General features: G+C 51.0%; 1 protein-coding gene across 6 annotated transcripts in view; it reads right to left on the bottom strand.

The window, feature by feature from the left end:
* CUEDC1 (CUE domain containing 1) overlaps window positions 1–21,313 on the bottom strand; it is a 76,602-nt gene that overhangs the window by 53,963 nt on the left and 1,326 nt on the right. Inside the window, exon 1 of one of the 6 annotated variants that reach the window (XM_060290656.2) lies at window positions 19,697–19,812. The exons of 3 other annotated variants lie outside the window; for them this stretch is intronic. The gene's annotated coding sequence lies outside the window, so the exon portion shown is untranslated. Of the gene's footprint in view, window positions 1–7,002; window positions 7,039–8,083; window positions 8,197–19,696; window positions 19,813–21,313 lie in introns of those variants that run through there. 2 more of the 6 variants (XM_060290659.2, XM_060290657.2) reach the window with 2 other exon arrangements.

Raw genomic sequence — 21,313 nt, 5'->3', positions numbered from 1 at the left:
AACAGGGGATGCACAAGGAGGCAACAGTGTAGCCACTGAAAATGTTTTAGAACCACACCATTTCATTAAGAATGCTCATTCTACAGTGTTACATGAAAAAGCTACATGCAGAAGTATGTCATCAGTAAGATAACAACTGACTGTTTAAGAATCTATGCACATTAAGATGAAGAACGGGGCTTCCCTGGTGGCGCAGTGGTTGAGAGTCCGCCTGCCGATGCAGGGGACACGGGTTCGTGCCCTGGTCCGGGAAGATCCCACATGCCGCGGAGCGGCTGGGCGCGAGCCATGGCTGCTGAGCCTGCGCGTCCGGAGCCTGTGCTCCGCAACGGGAGAGGCCACAGCAGTGAGAGGCCCGCGTACCGCAAAAAAAAAAAAAAAAAAAAGGATGAAGAACAGAGGGAGACACAATCAAATGTTATTGGTGGCACCATTTAAGTGATCAGAATGATCACTTTTTTTGGAAATTAAGCATTTTCCAGTTTTTCTGGAATGTAATGTAGAAGGTAAACTACACAGGGGTCAAAGGAGCACATTCTTTTTTTTTTTTTTTTTTGATTGAAGGACAGTTGATTTACAAGAGGAGCACATTCTGACTAAAGTCCGTGTGTCTGAGGAGTCAGGATGAAGACTTGCAGAGAGGGCACAGCCCAGGCGAGACAGTTCACAGCAATGAGATGGAACAGGCACATCTGCAGTCCAAGGCCACGGGGCTATGGTGCTCAGACCTGGGCCAGCGGGCCAGTGGGGGACCCTTCCCAAGGGGCTGGAATTCTCCAGGGAATATAACAAAAAGCCCCTTAATCCTTAAAGTGCTCTAAAGGACTCTATTGAAAGGCGCCTACTGAAAGAGTGCAGTCAGGTGCTCTGCCCCACGCTGGGGGCAGCAGACAGCTGCCACTGCAGGCTCCAGCGTCCCTCGAGACTCCCGGCCGAGGAGGATTCCTGCCTGTGCTGCAAAGCCCCACCAGCACAAGGACAGAAGAGAGCTGAGCTTCACCATATGGGGCTCAGGAGCCTCCTGGGAATGCCGGCGGGAGGGGGAATGGCAGGTCCCTAAGCCCTGTGCAAATGTGAAGGAGGGAAGAGGTTTAAAGTGAAGGAACAGCACCAGCTGTCGCCAAAACAACACTAATTACAGGGGCTGTGCCGCCTGCACCAGGCCGGGCTCTGCAAGCAAAGATCCTCCCAGGGGCCCGGCAGTCACCCAGCCGCCTGTGCTTTGCTGCCTTGTGGATGGGCTGCAGGCCTGTCACCCAACTGGGCAGGGAAGCCCAGGCCCAGAAAGCAGCTTCCACAGGTCCTGCTTACTGAGACGTCCCCATCACAGGGTCAGTTGCCTGGGCTGCGGGCCAGGGCCAGGAGACACTGGAATGTGGACAGGACTAGAGAAGCTCCTTCTCTGGAGTTTTGTTTTTTTTTTTTAATTTTTGGCTGCATTGGGTCTTCGTTGCTGCTCGCGGGCTTTCTCTAGTTGCAGCGAGCAGGGGTTACTCTTCATTGCAGTGGGCGGGCTTCTCATTGCGGTGTCCTCTTGTTGCAGAGCACGGGCTCTAGGCGTGCAGGCTTCAGTAGTTGTGGCTCACGGGCTCAGTAGTTGTGGCTCACGGGCTCTAGAGGGCAGGCTCAGTAGTTGTGGCTCGCGGGCTCTAGAGTGCAGGCTCAGTAGTTGTGGAACGCGGGCTTAGCTGCTCCGTGGCATGTGGGATCTTCCCAGACCAGGGCTCGAACCCATGTCCCCTGTGTTGCCAGGAGGATTCTTAACCACTGCACCACCAGGGAAGCCCTCTGGAGCTTTTAAAGACCTAAGTATCTGGAATAGCAACAGTAAAATAGGAAAAAATTGATGTCCTTGTCCCTTGAAGCTGGGGAAGGGGCAGAGTCAAGTGGAGAGACCAGAAATGCCAGTTCTCAGGGGCTCCTCACTCGCAGCTCACAGCTCATCACGGCAAGGAGCTCAAGTTCACCATCACTGATGGGGCGTGGGGGCGGGGGGTGGGCCCTGGACGTCCTCCTGCCCAAGGCATTTCTGCTGAGACCCTGGGGTGGACTGAAAAAGGCCCACACTCAGGAAGCCAAGGAGGTAGGAAGCGCCCGGGTCCAGACCCGGGTTTTGTCCCTGTTCTGTGGCTTCCTAGCCATGGGGCTGGTGCCAAGCCGCTTCACTCCCCTAAATTAGGTGTAAGCGGTACCCATCCTCGCTACTGCATCAAAACGTGTGCGGATCCACGAGAAATGCATGCGATGGTATTTCTAAGACTATCAAATGCTAAACAAATGGAAGGTGGCATTATGACTAGCGGGGCGTCATTATAAAGCGGGGGCATTTTGCTTCTCTCTCATGACAACATGCAAATTAGAAGCAAAAACAGACACATGCCTTGTTTTTCAAGCCCTTCACCCACACACTCTAAAACAGGACTGGATGGGGCAGCCTCAGGAACATAGGATGGGGCTCCTGAACCGGAGGGGAAAGGGAAAGGGAGAAAGGAGTAAACAAAACCAGCGAGACTAGGGAAGAAGTAAGAAGGTTAGAACCCAGATTCTGGCCTCCTGGAAACGAGCCCCGCGTCCCTGGGAAAGAGGCCGAGATGAAAGAGAGGCGCAGCTGGGGGAAAACAGGCCGTGAGAACAGGATGCGATTGTTCACCAGGACAGGCTGAGCAGCCACCCCGGCTTTGTGCGTTGATGTAATTAAGGCCCGGTAGGTGGGGGCCGAGGTTTGGAATCCTTTAGCTCCTCGCTATTCTCCCGGGACAGCTGAGCCCGAACTTGGGGCTGGAACTGGGGGTGGCTCAGCTAAAAGGGGGCAGCGGCCCAGGCGACCAGAGGCGAAGCCCTCATTCCTGCCTGAGAGGCACTTCCTTCTCCCCAGTACTTTCCCCGGGAGTTCCCTGAAGGCCGGCCTCTGCCCTGACCCCAGTTAACACTCCCACTAATTGCTGGGGCTGCGAGAGCCCAAAAGCCCAGGGAGCAAAAGAGCCTGAGTTAATTAAGGAGAGAAAAAAAGTCTGCTTCTCTGTTCTTCCTTCCCCTCCTCCCTGCTCCTCTGGGTCGGGCGTCTAGTTTCAGGGAAGCTCCAGAGGCAGGGATCTTCAGCCTGGAGCCAAAACCAACAATGGCACATGGAAATTACTGAACGGGAGCAGCTGGGCCGCGAGGGCTTCTAGAAGCCTTGCTCCAAAGCTGTCCAACTTTCCAAATTTCCCAGAGGTATGTCAGGGGGCCACTCCACACCCATCCAAAGGAAAGCCTCATGGTCTCAGTCCAAATACTGTTTGCTCTCAAATCAGCACAGCACAAGTTCTTGCTACCAAGGTGGGATTCCTCCAGAGGGCAATGGGCATTCTGTAAGCTAAACAGTAATAATGCAACATAGGCATTTGACAGATATTACCTCATCTAATTTCACAACTACCCTATGAGGTAAGTACTATCCTTGTCCCGACTTCATAGATGGGGAAACTGAGGCTTAGAGGAGATAATTAATGTACCCAAGTTCAACAAGCCAGCAAGCAGCAGAGGAACGATTCAGACCCCTGCACTCTGACTCCACAACCTGCCACTTGGATATTCTAGTACACTAGTAACAAGCCTTGTGGAGCTTCTTAGCCAAGGGTCCTTGAGGTTTCGATGAGGTCCAGGGATCTCCCCCCAACGACATCAAATGCACAATTGAATGTGTTTGGGTGTGCATACACTCTTCAGGGTGAAGGAGGGTGTCGAAGTTCTCTTTAGATTATCAGAGGGGTCTGGAACCCAAAAAGAGGTTAACAAACATGGACCAGTGAGGTGACACCCCAATCCATGCCTGCTAAGTTGACTCCAGAACACAGATCTTCTAACTTGAGTCCTCTACTCTTTCACTTCATCTCCTCGTTCTGATGAAACATCCAAGCGGGAAGCTGAATTTCTCCGCAAAGAGATGATGCACTGGCCGTTTAGAATTAGGCAACTTAGCACTGAAAATCCACCACCCGGCGGGTGAAAGGGATTTCCTATCCACTGCTTCTTACTTCTTTCCACCGCTGCAAAACAAGTTCCAACATTGTCCCAATCCTGATCCTTGGTTTTGCTTGGATTCACACAGAGGAAAATACATTACCTGCAGCCCTAAACTATCAGAAATTCACAGGGGGAAGAAAGTTTCTGTTCCAAACGAATTTTCTACACTTTTAAAGACAGCTGTCTATCTAAAAGCAATGGTATTCCCTTAACTGCAGCCACTGTCCTCATTTTCAGATGCTCCAAGACAGCAAACAGTAACAGTGCTGCTGCTGCCCACAACTGACAGCCAGTATTATCGAGCACGCATTCTGCGCTCCACCCACGCTTACCTCATTTAACCCTAACTCCAACCCTAGGAGGCAGAGGCGTTATTATCTCTGACTTACAGATGACAATATTAAGACTCAGAGAGGCTAAACAGCTGCCCAAGAACACACAGCAAGTTAAGTGACAGAACCAGGGTTCAAACCCAAGTCTATCTGACCCCAAGATGGGGCCCTAGACCAGGGCCACTTAAAGCAGGTCTGCAGACCATTCAGAAACTGTTAGTCGTGTATCCTTGGCAAGATAAGCACAGGAAAAGAGAGTAAGTAAGGGTTTAGAGATGTTTCTAGCAATTTGATATTGCTACCACATTCAAACATGCGACGGGAGACTTGCCTCTTTGAATAGGGAAAGCATATAGACCAGTTAAGACTTGTGCAGAGGGTCATGCTCGTCGGGCCACATATCCGTCCCCAGAAGAATGAAATAAACCACCCATCCTTCACCTCAGAGTTTGAGAAGCACTGCCCTAAAGCGCTCTGCAAGGACGGGCACCTACGCCCCTCAAATGAGGCCACCCCCGCAGTTGCCCCCCTCAGCGAGCAGTCTTCTAGCAAGGCATTCCTCAGGCTTTTACGTGCCCGCAAACCACCTGGGCCTCTTGTTAAAATGCAGACTGACTTGGGCAGCCCGAGGTGGGGCCCAAGACTCTCCATTTCTCACCAGGTGGCGTGGGTGCTGCTGGTCTGGGGACCCGACTTGAGGAACAAGTTTCTAACGGCACATCACACAGGGGCAGATAAGGCTGGTTCCAGAAACTCCACTGGACAAAGCCAGCCAGAGCCCAGCAAAGGGCCCGAGAACAGGCTCTCCCCCCGGGACTGGCTGTGAGGGGGCAGAAGGCCCTGCATGGGACCGGGTTCCTATCACAGGCAGCCCTAGCAACACACCTTTCCCACCCCAACCTGAGCCTGGGACACCAGGGGCCCTTTTTTCCTGAGTTGCAGAAAAACTGCCTTAAGGGCAGAGAAGAGCGGCTCTGAGGCATTTGCTACCTATAACCAGACCCGAGAAGAGGAGGTATTCTGATTAAACTGTGCCTCCTGCCTCAGCTCTGCTCCTGCCACCCTGCAGCTGGATCTCAGCCAGTGATGCCCAGGGAGGACTACCACACACGTGTTTGGGTCATCCCAGGAGGGCAGAAATGGCTCCTCAGTGGCCACTCCTGTGGCCAGAAAGGGCCACGAGCAGGGAAACTCCAAGGGGAAATGGTTCCCACTTCCTTCAGGTTACCTGTCTTATTCCCTGGAAGTTCTTGACCGTAGAGACTTTCCTCCTTATTACCAGTCTGTCTCTCCTAATTTAACTTATGGCCCAAGGACTGAAGGACTATGTACTTATTAAAGGGGCAATTCACAGTAAAAGGCTCAGATCTCCCACTCATTCAGGGATTCACTGTTTCATTCAAAACTATTTATGGGGTAACTGCCATGTGTCAGGTACCATGATGGACTCGAAAGACGAGGGACACTTCCTCACTCTTCTCTAAGAAGTAGGGAATAAATGACCGAAGGGGCCATGAAGCCAAGCCATTAACTAAGGCAAGGGGCACTGCATCTTCCTGGAGCCAGCAGGAAGGCGAGCTTCTGCACAGTAGCTTTCATATATGCACGGACTTAGGGAAAGTCAGTCCGAGGGTGGGGCTGGGCCCTTGAGGCCGATGGTACCTGACAAGGGCTCCTTGACTTGACTCACAACAGGGCGCAGAAAGGCCTGAGGGTTACTGACACACACAGCAAACACAGAGCGGCTTGACGTCCAAACCAAAAGTGTCTGGACAAGACACAGACCCAACTCTGGCGAAAATCAGGCTGAAAAATCAACTCCGGATCTCAGCTGACTCTCATGAAACCACGAGGCTCTTTCTTCTTTGCGAAAGCAAACCACGTTCTCCTACCTCCAAACCCTGCCATGTGCTATTTCCCTACAAGATGCTCTCACCAGTGTCAGTAGCACTACCACCCCTAATTGTGATAGCCAAAAACGTCCCCAGACACTGCCAATGTCTCCCAGGGGACAAAATCATCCCCATTTGCAAACACTGCACTGGAGGGATGGCCAGAAACCCTGGCTGTGCATGAGAAACACCTGGGGAGCTTCTAAAACTCACCCATGCCTGGGTCCCACCCCACACACATTCTGATTCTGGTCTAAGATTCTATACGTAAACAAGAATGTCTGTCACTTTACAGGCCCTTAATGTTGCTTTAATGTGCTGGTTGACTCATCCATTAGACTGACTCTCTCCAGAAGCATGAACTACATCTCTTATTTCCCTCTCTCCACAAAGCTCCAGACAGTGCTCCATGCAGTGCCTATTTTATGCTAATCAGAAGAGTCTGGAAAGTTCTTGAGCCCTCTCCACCCCCACTTCAAATGAAGAAGCCACTTCAAATGGCACCATCTCCCCCAGATGACAAGAAGAATCTACAACCTCCAAACCTCAAAAGCAGGAGGGGACAGAGGAGATGGGGGCCGATGAGAATGCAGCCACCTGACTTGGGTCTCAGTGTCCAACCTCTGAATGAGTCCCCCTTCATGCTCTCCTGTGGGTGTGAGGACCATTTGCTAAATGGCCAAGACACCCACCTATGTATACTCAAGTTTATTGACCCCCCACTTTTCTTGACCAGAATGGGGGCAGCAGCAGCAGTAGAAACTCCAGTCTACCTGATTGAACGCTGTTTTCCTCAGGCTGATGGTGACCTGAAAATAAATGCAGGCCCAGAATCAGCTCCTTTCTGAGCTGGAAAGGTTAGGATCTTTCCCAACACCTCGCTCAAGGATCCCCAGGGGGATCTGGAGAGCTGATTGACAGAGGCCTGGCCAGTGTTAACAGTTAACTGAGGTAGTCAAGTTCATGTCCTGCCTCCCCATCTCCCCACACCTGAGGCTGCCCCTGCTGGCCACCCCTTCGGACAAGGCCAAAGAGGGATGGAGTGTCAAGGGAGAAGATCTGGCTATTAACCCCTAGTCGCCCTAAGTGGAAATGCATTCATCATTCACACAGTCGTTAACAAATGTACAGAGACTACCTGAAAAGTGATACACGTGCTTAGAGAGCAGACATGCCATTCTTCCCAATTTTTATACTTGAGTTAAAGACAAAACGAAGGGAGGGAAATCCAGCGGCCAAGCTCCCCCAAAGACAGCAAAGGCTATTCAAGCTCCCAAGATCAGCTTTCTCACTATATTTCACTGGCTAATACATAAGAATGTAAATTGCCATTTGGTTACATTACACTGAACGAGTGACTTAGTATTTTCTCTGATATTTTCTCATTTGCTATTCATTGCCCAAAGGATGCGTGAGTCTTAAAGATCTGCTTCAGGTGGCCCTGGCTAGCTTGCTAAAATCCGTCTAGGGCAGGCGTCCGCAACCCCTGGGCCGCGGATCGGTAGCCATCCGCGCGGCCAGTTAGGCACCAGACGGTACAGCAGGAGGTGAGCTGCGGGCGAGTGAGCGGCGGGCGAGACAGCCGAGCTTCAGCTGCGCCTCCCCATCGCACGCACAACCGCCTGAACCGTGCCCCAAACCCCCCAACCCTCTGTGGAAAAACTGCCTTCCGCGAAACCGGTCCCTGGTGCCAAAAAGGTTGGGGACCGCTGGTCTAGGACACCGAGGCCTTCCATTCTTGGAGGCCAGCAGGATAGGGATTTTTTTTTTTTCCAAGCTTCCTTCCCTCCCCTCAGTTACACACAGACACACACACCCTGTTGCCTGGAGACTGAACACATTCCTCATGCTTACGTTTCTTTTCATTCTCCAGAAGCAGGATCTGTGGAAACTGGGGCCTCCAGGAAACAAGCCTGGGGCGGGGGAGGAGGGGACCCGGAGTGACACTTCCTCACCAACAGGCCACCCCCTCCCCGCTGCCCCCCTTTCCTCCCCGGGTCTGAAAAGCCCGCTGGCTGCAACTGAAGGGCTCCCACAGGGAACAAGGCCCCCTTTGAAAGTCCGTGTTGACCGCAGCCCGGCCGGGGTTGCCATGGCCACGGTCCTCCCGGCAGCCCGGAGCCGGCGCAGCGCCGGGACACCCGTCCTGACCCCCTCCCCGGGGCCCCGCGGGCCCCCGACACCCCTCTCCTGCACCCCGCAGCTGCTGGAAGCGCCGATTTTCCTCAAATCAGAAAACATCCTCCTAAAGGGGACGAAAGAGGATTAAGGCTCCCCCCGGAGCAGGCCGGAGGCGCCTCCCTCCGGGCCCTGCCTCCCCGCCCGGCCGTCCGCTCACGGGGACAAGGACCCGCACGACCTCTTTCTGTCATTCATTCTCGCAGTGCCCAGGGCCCAGCGGCCAGGGAGGTCGGGAGGGGCCGGCTTGGGCTCGGCCTCGGCCTGAAGCCGCGGGCCGCCGGGACCCCGGGCCTGACGGCGGCAGCCGGGCAGCTCCAGCCTCGCCAGGCCCACGTTCCTCCCGGTCCCTCCCCCCGCCCCACCCCCGCCCCCCGCCCCGCTCCGAGAAGCCAGAGGGAGCTGGGCCTCTGAATAATTCAGCCCTCAAATTGCTCTGTGGTCGGAAGGGTTTCTTCATTTATTTTTTAACTCTCCAGGAGCTGCAGTTTCACCACGGGAAGCACTTTAATCCCAAACGTGGATCTGGTTTGAGACCCGGGGCCTCCCAGGACTGCAGGGAAGGGGGTCACTGAACTTCCAGAATCCAGCCAACCGCCCACCCAGCGCCAGGGCTGGGAAGCGGCTGCAGGTCGGGAGGAGGGCGCAGGCCTCCAGGGAGGAACTGAATTACTAGAAAGCCCTGAGTATCAGCCCCCTAGGCTGCCTCTAGTGGGCCATGCCCAGCCCCCGCCCCCCAGCTTCCCACCCTCCCTCCCCACAGTCCTGATGTTCAGTCTGACTCAAGAGGCCTGGAGCACACAGTGTTACCACGCGGCCACAGGTCCCTGGCAGCCGGCAGCCTTGGCTTCCGTTAATCATGTTAGCTGATGTTTTACTGAGCCTTCATGTCATATAACCCTCACAATAACCTAATGAGGTAGGTACTATGAATATCCTCATTTCACAAGTGAGGAAACAGACTGGAGGAGGTTAGGAAATGTCCCCAGGTCATATAGCTAGCAAGTGAAGGAGGATTCACACCCAGCTGTCTCACTGCAGACGGCAAGCCTTAATGCCCATGTTACATGGCCCAAGCATACGCTGCACACAGCATCCTCAGAGAGCAGAACTCAGCCCGAAGAGGTGAAGAGCCTTGCTCGTAGTCACACAGCCCACCGGGGCTGTGTCGGACGAGGACCGAAATGCCATGATCTGGGCTAACATCCTTTCCACAATCACAGTGTCAACTACCGAGGCAGGTGAGAGCACACTCCAAGTATTCCCTCTTTTACAACGTTACGGTCTAACGGCCTATAATCGAAGCTTGACCCCTGGCAATGCCCCCACGCTAGTCCTGTCCACTCCCTCCAGTCTCTGCTCCATGACCTTCCAACAAACAGCTCGCCTGCCTCCACCAAAACTTAAACCCTCTCCCACAGCATTATAATCTCTCCCATCCCCCTGCAGGGCAGTGCGATCTCCAAGACTCCTAACGAGAAACCCCACACCACCCTGCCAGCTCATATTTATGCAGCACTTTATAGTTCTCAAAGCGCTCTTACAGACATCATCCAATCAACTCGACAACCCTTGAACTAGGTAAGCACCAGCACCTTTCTGAGGACTGCCCCCACCCCCATCCACAGTGGACAGCCCCCAAGCCAGGTGCTACTATATGACCATGTGTTCCTGACCATCACTGCTTGGACCAGCAGGAGACAGCTGACACAAAGGAACAATCAGACTCTTTCCTCAGGAATTTGAATCAAGGTTCTGAGATACAATTCAGTCTGATCGTTACTGGAAGGAGGATGGGTATATTTGGGGGCTGAGGACCCATGACATCTGGCACACATCCACAGACGCAGTGGCATCCTCCAGTTCCAGGCACTTGGGAGGCCAGCCGTATTTCCTGCCCTTGATTCCTCCATTCCCCCGTGGCTTCAAATAGCTCAAGCTGGCTTCTGTTACTTGCAGTCAGTAGAGTCTGAACTAACAGATGGGTGGATAATTATCCTCCTTTTGCAGATGAGGAAAGAGGCTCACAAAGGTGGAGTGACCAAATGAATATCACATGACCAAAATGTAGTAAAGGAGAGGTTAAAATCCCTGCGAAGTGACTCTCCTTCAGTGCCATCTCTTGCCTCCTTCCCTGGATTAAAGAAAGTGGCAGGTGCTCCCTTCTTGTTAGTGTTTAAAAAAAAAAAATTATAACTGAGGATAAGTGATTAGGCTGGAGGCACTCCAGTGGTTTAAAGCCAGAGACAAGAAATACAAAATCCTCTCCTTTGAAACCATGAAGACAATCCTTTGCTCCTCTACATTTCCCAGCCTCCTTTGCAGTTAGGTTGGAGCCATGTGACCAGTTCTTGACAAATTAAATGCACACAGAAGTAACAGGTGTCAGTTCCTTGCTAAGGCAGTTAAAAGCCAGGGGCTGGGGAACTGTGATGGCCCCATATTCCAGATGGTGTGGCTACAGGTGGGGGAGGGCTGTCTAACCCACGTCAGACTTTCCATGAGCACAAATGAACCCTAGATGGTGTCAAGCCACTGGGATGTCAGGGTTTGATTATTACTGCAGCACAGTCTAGCTTCTCTCCTGGCTGAAACACACGAATCATTCAACCGGGGCCCTTCAGCACATTTCTCTGGTCTGCAGGACGCTGTATTTGTTTGTCTAACATTCATTTGTTCAACAAATATTTCTAGAACATCAAGACTAGATGCTGTAACGTGTCCATACAGCCAAGAGCACAGTAGTGAAAAAGACCCAATCCCTCTCCTCAAGATGCGCCCTATCTGGTGACCCACAGGCCCTACATTGGCACTAAAAGGAGCAGCCCTACAGGTGTGAAAGCAGGACCTCCCACCCAGCCACTGGCTAAACTGAGCCCAAGAAAAGGTAAGCTTCCAGGAGGCAAAGACAGCTTGTCCCAGCAACTCCAGGAAGGTAGCAGCCAAGACTGAGTTCGCACCGGGTTTTCATACCCTGGGCTGTACCAGCTCCCCTCCTGCCAGCCATGCGGCCACACACAAGTGCCTCCCTTGCCCTGGGCACAGAACAGAGGGGAGAGGGCATCCAGGAGGAGTCATCAAGAGAGCAGGTGGCTGGCAGAACACAGGAGCAGCAAAAGACACGGCTCATCTGCCCTCACCCTCTTCTGCAGCAAGAGTTATCTCCTCTGGGAATTACACTCCTGCTTAATTTATTTTAGCCCCCAAAGTCCCCAACAGCTGAGCTTTTTTCCCCTGACCCCATGTAGTTGAGGGCCAACCAGAGAAATCATCACTCTGTCTCTTTCTGCCAAAAGCTAGATGAGGAGACAAGTGAGGCAGGTAGGGCCACCACATAGAGTTGTACGGGCTGTTCACTGCACAAGGTGCCCCTCCAAAGGGGCAAATGGGGCTGGAATCCAACCTATGCTCTGCTTACCAAGCTGCATACCCTGGAGAAAGAGTCCCTTCTTCTAATTCACACAAAGGTGTCTGCTCTATGCCACGGCCCCAGAAGCACTGGAGCAGGGGCTTCTCCACAAGGAGCGAAGAAGTTTGGTGATGGGTCCGTGGGAATGTACTGTACTAGCCTCTCTCAATTTGGAGTCTATCTGAAAATTTTTACAATAAAGTTTAAAAAAAAAAAACCACATCCCACTCAGTAAGTGGCTGTATTACTTAGGCATGTTACCTTACCCCTTAGCCCTCAGCCTTGGTTCCCACACCTAAAAAGACAATAATCCCTGGCTCATAGTTTGGTACAGGACTAAATTAAAGGACTGAAGTGAAATGCTTGAAACGAGTGAGTCCTCTTACACATGGGAGCTGTTAACAGTAGCTACTGCTGATGGCTGGGGCAAGAAGGAAAACCAGGCGAAATGGGGGCAGCGGGGCCTTGCAGAGAAAAGCAACCGCTCTGGGGAAAGTTCGCCATGAAGCCAGAGGGTGTCTGAAAACGGCCGCCGTATTACCATTCCTAAACTGGGCTTCCAGGGGGGCTGATCTGAGGGAGTTTTCTTGCAATACCTCCCTCCCAGGTGGACTTTGAATTCCTCTGGGGACTCCAGCCTCGGCTCACAATCCAAATGACAGTCCACAGAAAGGTCACAAAGAGTGGCTCAGAAAAGGATGCGCCCCCTAGCTTCCTCGCAAACTCAGAGACACACAGGGCGGCTTCTGGGTGAGGCGGGGCAGGCAGGGAGTACTCACACCTGGAAGGCTCCTATCTGAGTTCTAAAGAGAACAAGAGGGCCCCAAAGATGTCCCAGGGGAGTCAGGCGTTAGCACAGGGAGGGCCCCACCCCCTTCATGGGGTGGAGTCCAAGTGGCCATTCACGTCCCTAAAGGTCAAAAACTATGTTTGCAGTGTCTCTAGTTGTATGTGATGAATTTTTACATTATTATCTTCAAAATTATCACTGCTGTGTATGAATTTCACCAGTGGTTTGCCATTTAAAAATGACACACACACCCCAATTTATTTCCCCTTAAGGCCTATTCCTTCCCCAGAGCCTCACAGGGATGGAGAGGGCTGGAGGTGGCAGTGGCACAAAGCTGGGAGCCCTTCCCAAATCCCCTGGGGGTATCTCACCCTTGGCTTGAGCCACCAGGACCCTCTGCGTTGGCCTGGCCTCTACCTTGGGATACCCAAACAGAAGGCCTCTGGTTTCAGTCAAATGCCACTTCACTCACTCGTGCTTTCTTTTCTTTCTTCTTTTCCAAGATGAAAGCTAATAGGATGATTCATTCTCTTAAGTCAACTCATGAGAAGAAAGGAAGTCACCCAGGTTCCCAATTCTCTCTCCTTTGAACACCAGCCACTCCATGGCTCACCCCCATATGCATTTCAGAGAGATGCAATAACAAAGAAGAATTTCCACTCAAAAGCCCATCCTTCACCTTGCCTTTCATGTGTCAAGAATTTGCTATCTGTATCCATAGCAGTTAGTTCTAAGTTTCTGAAGCTGTCACAGCTGAGGGCTGAGTTGGGATGTAAAGACAGGCTTCCAAATAAAATGATAGGAAAGTGATAGGAGATCCCTATCCAAATAAAGTGATAGGAGAGCAAAGAGACACATGGCCCTTAAATCCACAGCGCAGCCCCTCACGGCAGAGAGTAAAAATCCACCCAGAAAATGTCCTTCTCTGTCCCTGTCGGCTCTCTTCAGCTCTGTCCCAAACTTAGAAACAGCTGTTTCCCTATAACTCCAAAAAAAGCTCTCATATGCCCCATCTCCTCATTCTTTCCAACACTGTGATCTGTACACTTAATCTACCTCCAGGCTCAGCTTATCCCTCCCTCAGCTTGTCAAAGAAGAAGAGGAACAGTCAAGGAGTAAGAAGTACAACACGACAACAAAGCCCTCTTGGAAACACCATCTACAGACTCAGCAGCCCGGCTTTCTGAGTTCAGATCCCAGCTCCTCGGTTACCTAACTGTGTGACCTTGGGCACGTTGACTTAACCCTCTGAGCCTCCGTCTCCTCATACGGAAAGTGGTAAATAATACTATACTCATACGGGGCTGAGTAAATAAATATATACTCTTAAAATGCACAGGAAGGTGATTGGCATGCAATAAATAGGTAATAAAAATGTTATCATTATTAGACCATCACAACCATCTAGTGCAACAGGGATTATTATTACCAGCTCTAGTTAACAGATGTGTTCAAAAGCCATTTGTTGCCGGGGTACAATAATAGATTAACCTCAAGAAAAGCACAAATTAAGAAATTAAGTGATCTGCTCAGAACAACACAGATGACACAGTCCATACATGGCAGAGCTCAGCCTGGATCTCTCATCTTGGACTCCAAATCGCACACTCAGAAATTTCACACTTTAACACGCTCCCTTCCTCAGGCATGGAAATTTGAGAAGTCCCATGGATAAGCATCAAAAACAGACTTCAATTCTATAAGCCCCAGAGACTGGCAGTATCTCAAGGGAATGTTGCAGGATTTGCCAAACAAAATTAATTTCCATTTGTTTTCATATTCCAAGAAAATATACCAAAACGGCCTTATACCACCTCACCAAAGGTGTCAAAAGACCCCTCAAGGCCAAGGATCACACCCACCTCAACAATAGTTCAGGCTCCCTCGAGAGGCTCCCAGGCTGTCAGCAATTTGCAAAAAAGGTCAGTGCAAATCATTTGGGAAGGCATTTGTGCAGGCCTGGCCTAAGACATGTAGACTTCCACCAAGCCCGTAGTTTTTAAAACCATGCACTGTCTTCACCCTGGATAAATAGCAGCGAGGCTACAGAAATATTTCCATCACACCCGAAAGCCTGCTTGCCACCACAACGCATTGAAATGGATGTTTCCAATTCGAGGAGAGCTCAACAAAAATATCGAGAAACACCCCAACCTTTCCAGCAGAGGTAACCATTCTGGCATTTAGGAAACCTCTGAACACGAGTAAAGGATGTTTGTGGACACAGATTATTTGGGAAACATATGCCCTCATGCCCAAAGTCTAACTATATCTAATACATGGATTGAGCCCATTTCTTCCAGCTCTATTATGAATGTTCATTCATTCGAAGATTTCTACACAAGTACTTTCATCAGTGCTCTTTGTGTATTTCAAGACTGTGATGAAATCATCTTATGGCCATGCTGGAGAGAACTAGGAGTAAAAAGAGTTTAGCACTGGAGCCCTGGCTCTACCACTAACTAGCCACGTGATTTCATGAAATGATGATAATAACAATAATAATAACAACAGCAGCAGCAGTAGCAGCAGCTAACGTTTATTGAGAACTTACGATTTGCCAAGCACGTGCTAAGGGCTTAATAAGTGATCCTCATTAGCAACCATTAGGGGATATTACTACTCCCATTGCATGGGTCAGGAAACTAAGACTCCGAGAGCTTGAGTAACTTGCCCCAAGAACACAGCAGCAACTAGCAAGGGTGGATTCAAACACAGGCAGTCTGACTTGCGGTTCTTAACTACATACCATAGTTCTTTTCAAGGTGCTTAATGACCCAGGACCACAAATCCCTCTATAGGAGCCGTCTGGATAATCTTCAAAATCCTTTCTGGCTTTGAAATTCAGTGATTCTTTTAGAAATAAAATGAATTTATGACTTCGAGGAATAAAATGCAATGATGCTCTAGCACTGCTAAGGTGGGATGAAACATCTGTGTCTGCCACACCCACATCCGGTCCCGGGAGGAAAAGTGCTGATTTTCTAGGATAATGATGCCCTGTGAAACCACCAGACTGGCCCCAAACCGTCTCAGGAAGAACGACAGCTTGAAGACAGCGTCTTAGAAGATGCTCCAACTTGCAAAGGTCTGCAAGTCTCAACTATCAGCTCTCAAACCTTCATTTGTCTCTTTTTTTTTTTTAAGGAAACTCAAACACAAGAAGATGCAAGTTTTAAGGATACCGGTACAAGGTGGGTGTAGGCCTCGTGGCACACTTACACCTGGCTTTCCTCTCAGCTCTGCACCTGCTCGTGGAAAATCCACCTCATCCAGGTAATCTGTGTTTTACAGCTTCCCTACAACCTCCCAGCTCAGTAGTCCTGTAACTGTGCGGGGTTTTGCCCTGTGCACACCTGCTGCTATCTTCCTTCTTACGCTGCCTCCCAGCCCATAGATACACACATGCTCAATGGCCGCCTTCCCCGACTCCAGCTCTGATTCATCTTCCTCCTCTCCCTGCTCAGCCACAGGAGTTCCCTGCCCACCCACCTTGCCACTAGTGGCAGCCAATGGTGAGACTCTCCCAGCTCACTTCTCTCACTCGCCCTAGCTCCCCGCGCGTGCTCTCTCTCTCTCACTCAGCTCCTGGCACAGCCTGAAACCGAAACTAATCTCAGACCTGAACGAAGTGAAATAACGATTTCCTACGCCTGATCATCCTACACGACTACAAAGAATCTTCTCCGCAGAGCTCCAGATCTAGCGTGTTGGTCGCCGGGAAAAACAGAGTTCTGCAGGTGCCTGCTAAAACCCGATGCTTCCTTAATGAACAGGCAGGAGGAAGGAAGAGATCCTCCACAGGGTTTTCTGCTGCTGCTGCTTTTCTTTAATTTGCACAAGTTAATTTAAATTCACCCCAGCAAGTAAAGTTCACCACCCAGTATTTTAAATTCCTTTTCCAGCATCGGTTCGTGTTTGGCTCATTCTTAAGCAGATTCTCTTCTGAGAGCAAGCCTTGCTCCCTTTGGAGATCTCTGCAGCCATCTTGCTTGCTACGCAGCTTAGATGGCTAGACCACATGCTTTTCCTAAATTCGAAAAATGCAGCCTTTACTTTCACGCTGGGAACAAAAACAACAACTACAACAAACGAACAAAGAGAGCAAGTCATCATAAATGAACATAAGGTCTGCCCTTGAAACCCTTTCAAAGAATTATACATTCTGAGAAAAATCCCAAACTGTTCTGTTCATCATTCTTGCCCCCAGCATGCTTTTGGACGCCTTCCTCTGTTGCTGGGGGCATCGTGTAATGATTCAGTTGTCGGCTTGGGCAAAACAGAATTGAAATGGTAAATGTACTGGCCCAACAAGTGTTTGCTAAAAGAGTAATAACTTGTGGATCGTCTGCTATTCACTCTTCATTCAACAAAGTTTACTGAAGGCCCTGTAGGTATGCCTGAAGCTCATCTAGGTGCTGGGCCAGAAGGGTGAATAAGATGACCGCTGGCTCCGACTGGGCCATTCTCAGAAACATCTCGTGATTAGGAGCTGCAGCTTTCCTCTAGTGCCAGCGGCCAGACAAGCGGTCAACTACTTGCAGGTCTCCTGCAGCCCTCTTCACGAGGCGTGGACTCCACCCAGTAGGGCTGCGGAGTGCCCCCAGAATGCATCCCCTCTGACAGGGATTGACACAGGGCAGCACATGGCTGCTGGGCAGATGTGGTTTGTGTCTTGGCTCATTAACTAATGAATGAGCCACTTACGGTGATGGGCACTCTTCAGCCACTTCAATGGTAAAAGGAGGGGTTAGGCCAGATGTGAGCAACATTCTAGCTCAAAAATTCCAGATCCTTTTCCCCTCCCGTTGCTGAGCTGACACAGATCTCAAGGGGCCTCTACTTCATCTTCCTGTCTCCAGATGAAACCTCTTAAACCACAAAGACAAATGGAACTTGTTCCCATTTCTAAAGACCTTCGGGGATGGCGGTTCCCCTCCGCTCCTGTGTCACTTGTTCTCACATCTCACATCCTATCTGCAACACTGTCCTCAGACCTTACTCGAGTCCTTCCTCTGCAGTTTACATTCATTTGCCTCTGGTTCTGCTTCTAAGTACGGAGAGACAAGAGTGAATCACTGTGTTCTGAGCAACAACTCTTACAAGATTTTTATTTCTTCTTCAGCATGTTCACTGCAGGCAGTATAGGAGGTGACTTTAAAAACCACAAAAGCATCAAGGTAGCCAAATAAGGCAAGGGCGTTGCAGGATCCAGAAAATTCGACCCTCGGTTCTACTCAGAATTCACAGAGTGGGAGAGCAATACACTCTGTGGTCAGATCGAAAGCCCATGGGAGGCTTCCCTGGTGGTGCAGTGGTTGAGAATCTGCCTGCCGATGCAGGGGACACGGCTTCGTGCCCCCGTCCGGGAAGATCCCACATGCCGTGGAGCGGCTGGGCCCGTGAGCCATGGCCGCTGAGCCTGCGTGTCCGGAGCCTGTGCTCCGCAACGGGAGAGGCCACAGCAGTGAGAGGCCCGCGTACCGCAAAAAAAAAAAAAAAAAAAAGCCCATGGGGCAGCAGCCACCTTTACCCTCACTCAGCTCAAGTGCCCCCTCCTGCAGGAAGCCCTTCCTGTCCCAGCTCCTCTTCTGGCTGGAAAAGCATCCCCTTCTTCAGCGCTTCACCTCAGTGCAGCATTTGCCATGGCAGCTACAGTTCTAGGCTGACATGTTTATCCCCCCAACTAGACTATAGCCATCTCCCAGACAGGGGTCATGTCTTAGTGACCTTTGTACTCAGGGTCAGGCCCCAGGAGAGTGTCTGGCACTGAGCCAGTGGTTCTCAGTAGGCTGCGCTAGGCTGAACCCTCCAGGCACGTCCCAATGATGCTTGAATGTTGCATTATCAGCCCTTCACCCTGAGCACGTAACCCCTCCAATCCCCCCACCCAGCATCCCCGCCTCCCAGCCCTTGGCTCAGTAGGGGTCTCTCTGAGAATTTCCCTAACGATGTAAGCTCTATAGCCAGGCCTCTTGGGTTCAAATCCTGGCTCTGCCAGTCTCTAGCCATGTCACCTTGGTCAAGTTACTTAACCTCTTTATAGCTCCGTTTCTTCACTGAAAAATAGACATAATATCTCATAGGACCTTGTGAGGATGAAAGGAGCTGATCCACGAGAAGCACTTGGAACAGGGTCTGACCCCCAGCAAGTGCTCAGTGAGAGCTGGAATGATTATTTACCAAGCCTATTGCTTCACAGAACCCCTGACCTGCCCCGGCAGCTTCCACTCCTGACTGACATTGGGCCTGCCCTCCCCCCACCAGACCCCCTTCCTCCAGGACCAATATTAGCATTAACATAGAAAACCATTCAACCCTTTTTACTGATTATCATCCTCCCCCCACCCCACCCCCACCAGCTTAGAGGGCACATCCTCCAAAGAGAAGGGAGAAGAGTTGGTTCCACAGCAGGGCTACGAACGCCGGGTCATTCTGCCCCCAACTATGTTTCTCTGTCATCTCTTGACATTTCAGCTCGTCATCTCCCCTCTGCTCAAAATTTAAGCCTCATCCTATCCCATCCCACCCCTCCAAAAGCCAGCCTCAGCCTCTAGTTTTTACCAAAGATCTTCCTTAGCAATAAGAAGCCTCAGAACATTAGCACCCAAGTGAAGAAATAATAATAATAGTACCTTCTGTCTGGCATAGATCTCCTTTCATTTTTTCTAAAGCTGAGAAACTGAAGCATCTACAAAGTCATAGAGTAAGATGGAGAGCTGGAATTGCAACTGGGAATATGTATGTGCTTCAGATCCTGCATTCTAAACCACTAAGCTATTATGGAAATGGGCACAGAGTGGCCAGATTGCCTCCTGCGGGTGGAGGTTAGAGGGATTTGGAAAGTTTTCATCCCACCAATCATTCCTCAGTGCATTTCACATTTTATGAAAAGGGAGTTTATGTTGACGGGCATTGTTACTCTATTTATTATTTATGACCTGTTTTAAAGATAAGAGCCATAGCTGCATTATTAGGAGTCCATTATATTACTCTGACACATCAGAGATGCCTACTGGGAGGTTAAAAGCAGAGAGCATCAGAGAAGAACTGAGTGAGCCGACATAACCAGCATTCTAAACTCACCAACCTGTGGCAGCCGGTGTAGCGGCCGACAGACAAGTCCACCGATGAATGCGAATCTCTAGTCACCACAACGGGACCCTACATCCCACCAACACAACTTCCAAGTTCCAAGTCAGGGACCACTGGACCACAGTGTCTCCAAAGCCCTTTATGGTTCTCACTTCCTGTAAGTCTAAGAGCCAACAAAACGGAGACATCACCTCCTCCAGGCCACCTTGTATAGTCAGAGGTGATCCCTGTCTGACTCCCAGCTTCTTGCCCCCCAAGGCTCCAGAATACACCTGCCTATGTTGCTTATTGCCAGGATCGGGGAAATCCATAAGGGCAAAGTAAATGTAGGAAGCTCTGAAGGAACAGACTAGTCTGAGTGCTACCACATGCTCAACACTGCTTGCTAGGCAAAGAAAAGTCTCCATGGACTACCATTGTCTGGGGGCACCTGAACCTAAGAAGGGCTTCTCAGTACCAAGCAGAGAAGTCACAGACAGCAGACCCTACTAAAGGCTCTTCCAGATCCCCAAGTATAAATGCCACCAACACCTGAGCAGCAGCCCAGGGCCCAGTGAGCTTTGGCTAAGAAAGAAAAGGCAGGCCAGGTCTCCTTGGGGGTGCACTGGGGATGGTGACAGCCATTCCCTCTGGCCCCGACTTGCCTAGTCCAGAAGGATCTAAGGAACCTAAAATACCTCGATCCTGGCCTTGAACAACTCTGCCCAAAGACCTCCTCAAAAGGAGGACTGTCTTTCATGCTTACACTCTCCACTGAAGCACCTTCTCCCACCTCAACCCCGTGGCCCCAAGAATGAGCTGGGGCTATTAAAGTACCTCGCTCCTATTCTGTTGAAACACCAGAATATCCATCCCTCACCCTGTCCCTGTATTTACCTCTAATTCAACAGTTCTGTGGCCCTGGCCCAGTTAGTGCCCAGAGCCTTCTCACCACATAGACAGCAAAATCAGCCCCTGGAGAAGGGCCACCACATCAGCCCCCATCCTCTGGCTAGCTGTAGGGAGCTGGGATCTGGTCCAGGGTTTCCAGGTCTCTATGGCCACGGCCCAAAGTCGCATCGGAAGGTCATGAGAAAAGCCCTCTTGAGAGGTCTGCTCTCCGCACCCTGGGACTATTCACTGACCCAACACAAAGGAGAGAACTGCTCTGAATGGCCTAGGCTGGACCAGACTCTAGATCAGGGGTCTCAACAGGGGCCCCAGTTCCAAGGGGCACAGTGACCTTCTGATACTACATACAAAATGTGTCCTCACACACATGCACGTGTCAGAGGGAGGGAGGGGGGAGTTAGAGTTGTCACCGGATTCTCAAAGGGACACATAACCCCAACTCTGGTCCCAAGTCCCTCCCCCCCGCCCCATCATATCATCATCCCTAGACCATCCTAGCTGCCCAAGGTCTCTCTCCTATTTAAGGATGTGCCCAGGCCCGAGTCCCCACTCCTGATCCCCTGTCTCCTGTCCTTCCAGCTGCAGAACGTGAGCTGGGGTGGGGTCCCTCACACACCCTCCAGCTTCCTGGTGACCTGAGCCAGGTTTCTCTCTCCAGCCCAGGGATGCCATCCTCCATTCAAACTGAGGTTCCAAAGGCCTCGACTGCCAACAACAGAGA

The sequence above is a fragment of the Globicephala melas genome, chromosome 20 (assembly GCF_963455315.2).
Source record: "Globicephala melas chromosome 20, mGloMel1.2, whole genome shotgun sequence".
NCBI lineage: Eukaryota > Metazoa > Chordata > Mammalia > Artiodactyla > Delphinidae > Globicephala > Globicephala melas.
Note: the sequence above shows the minus strand (reverse complement) of the source record. Positions and strands in the feature narration are given on the sequence as shown.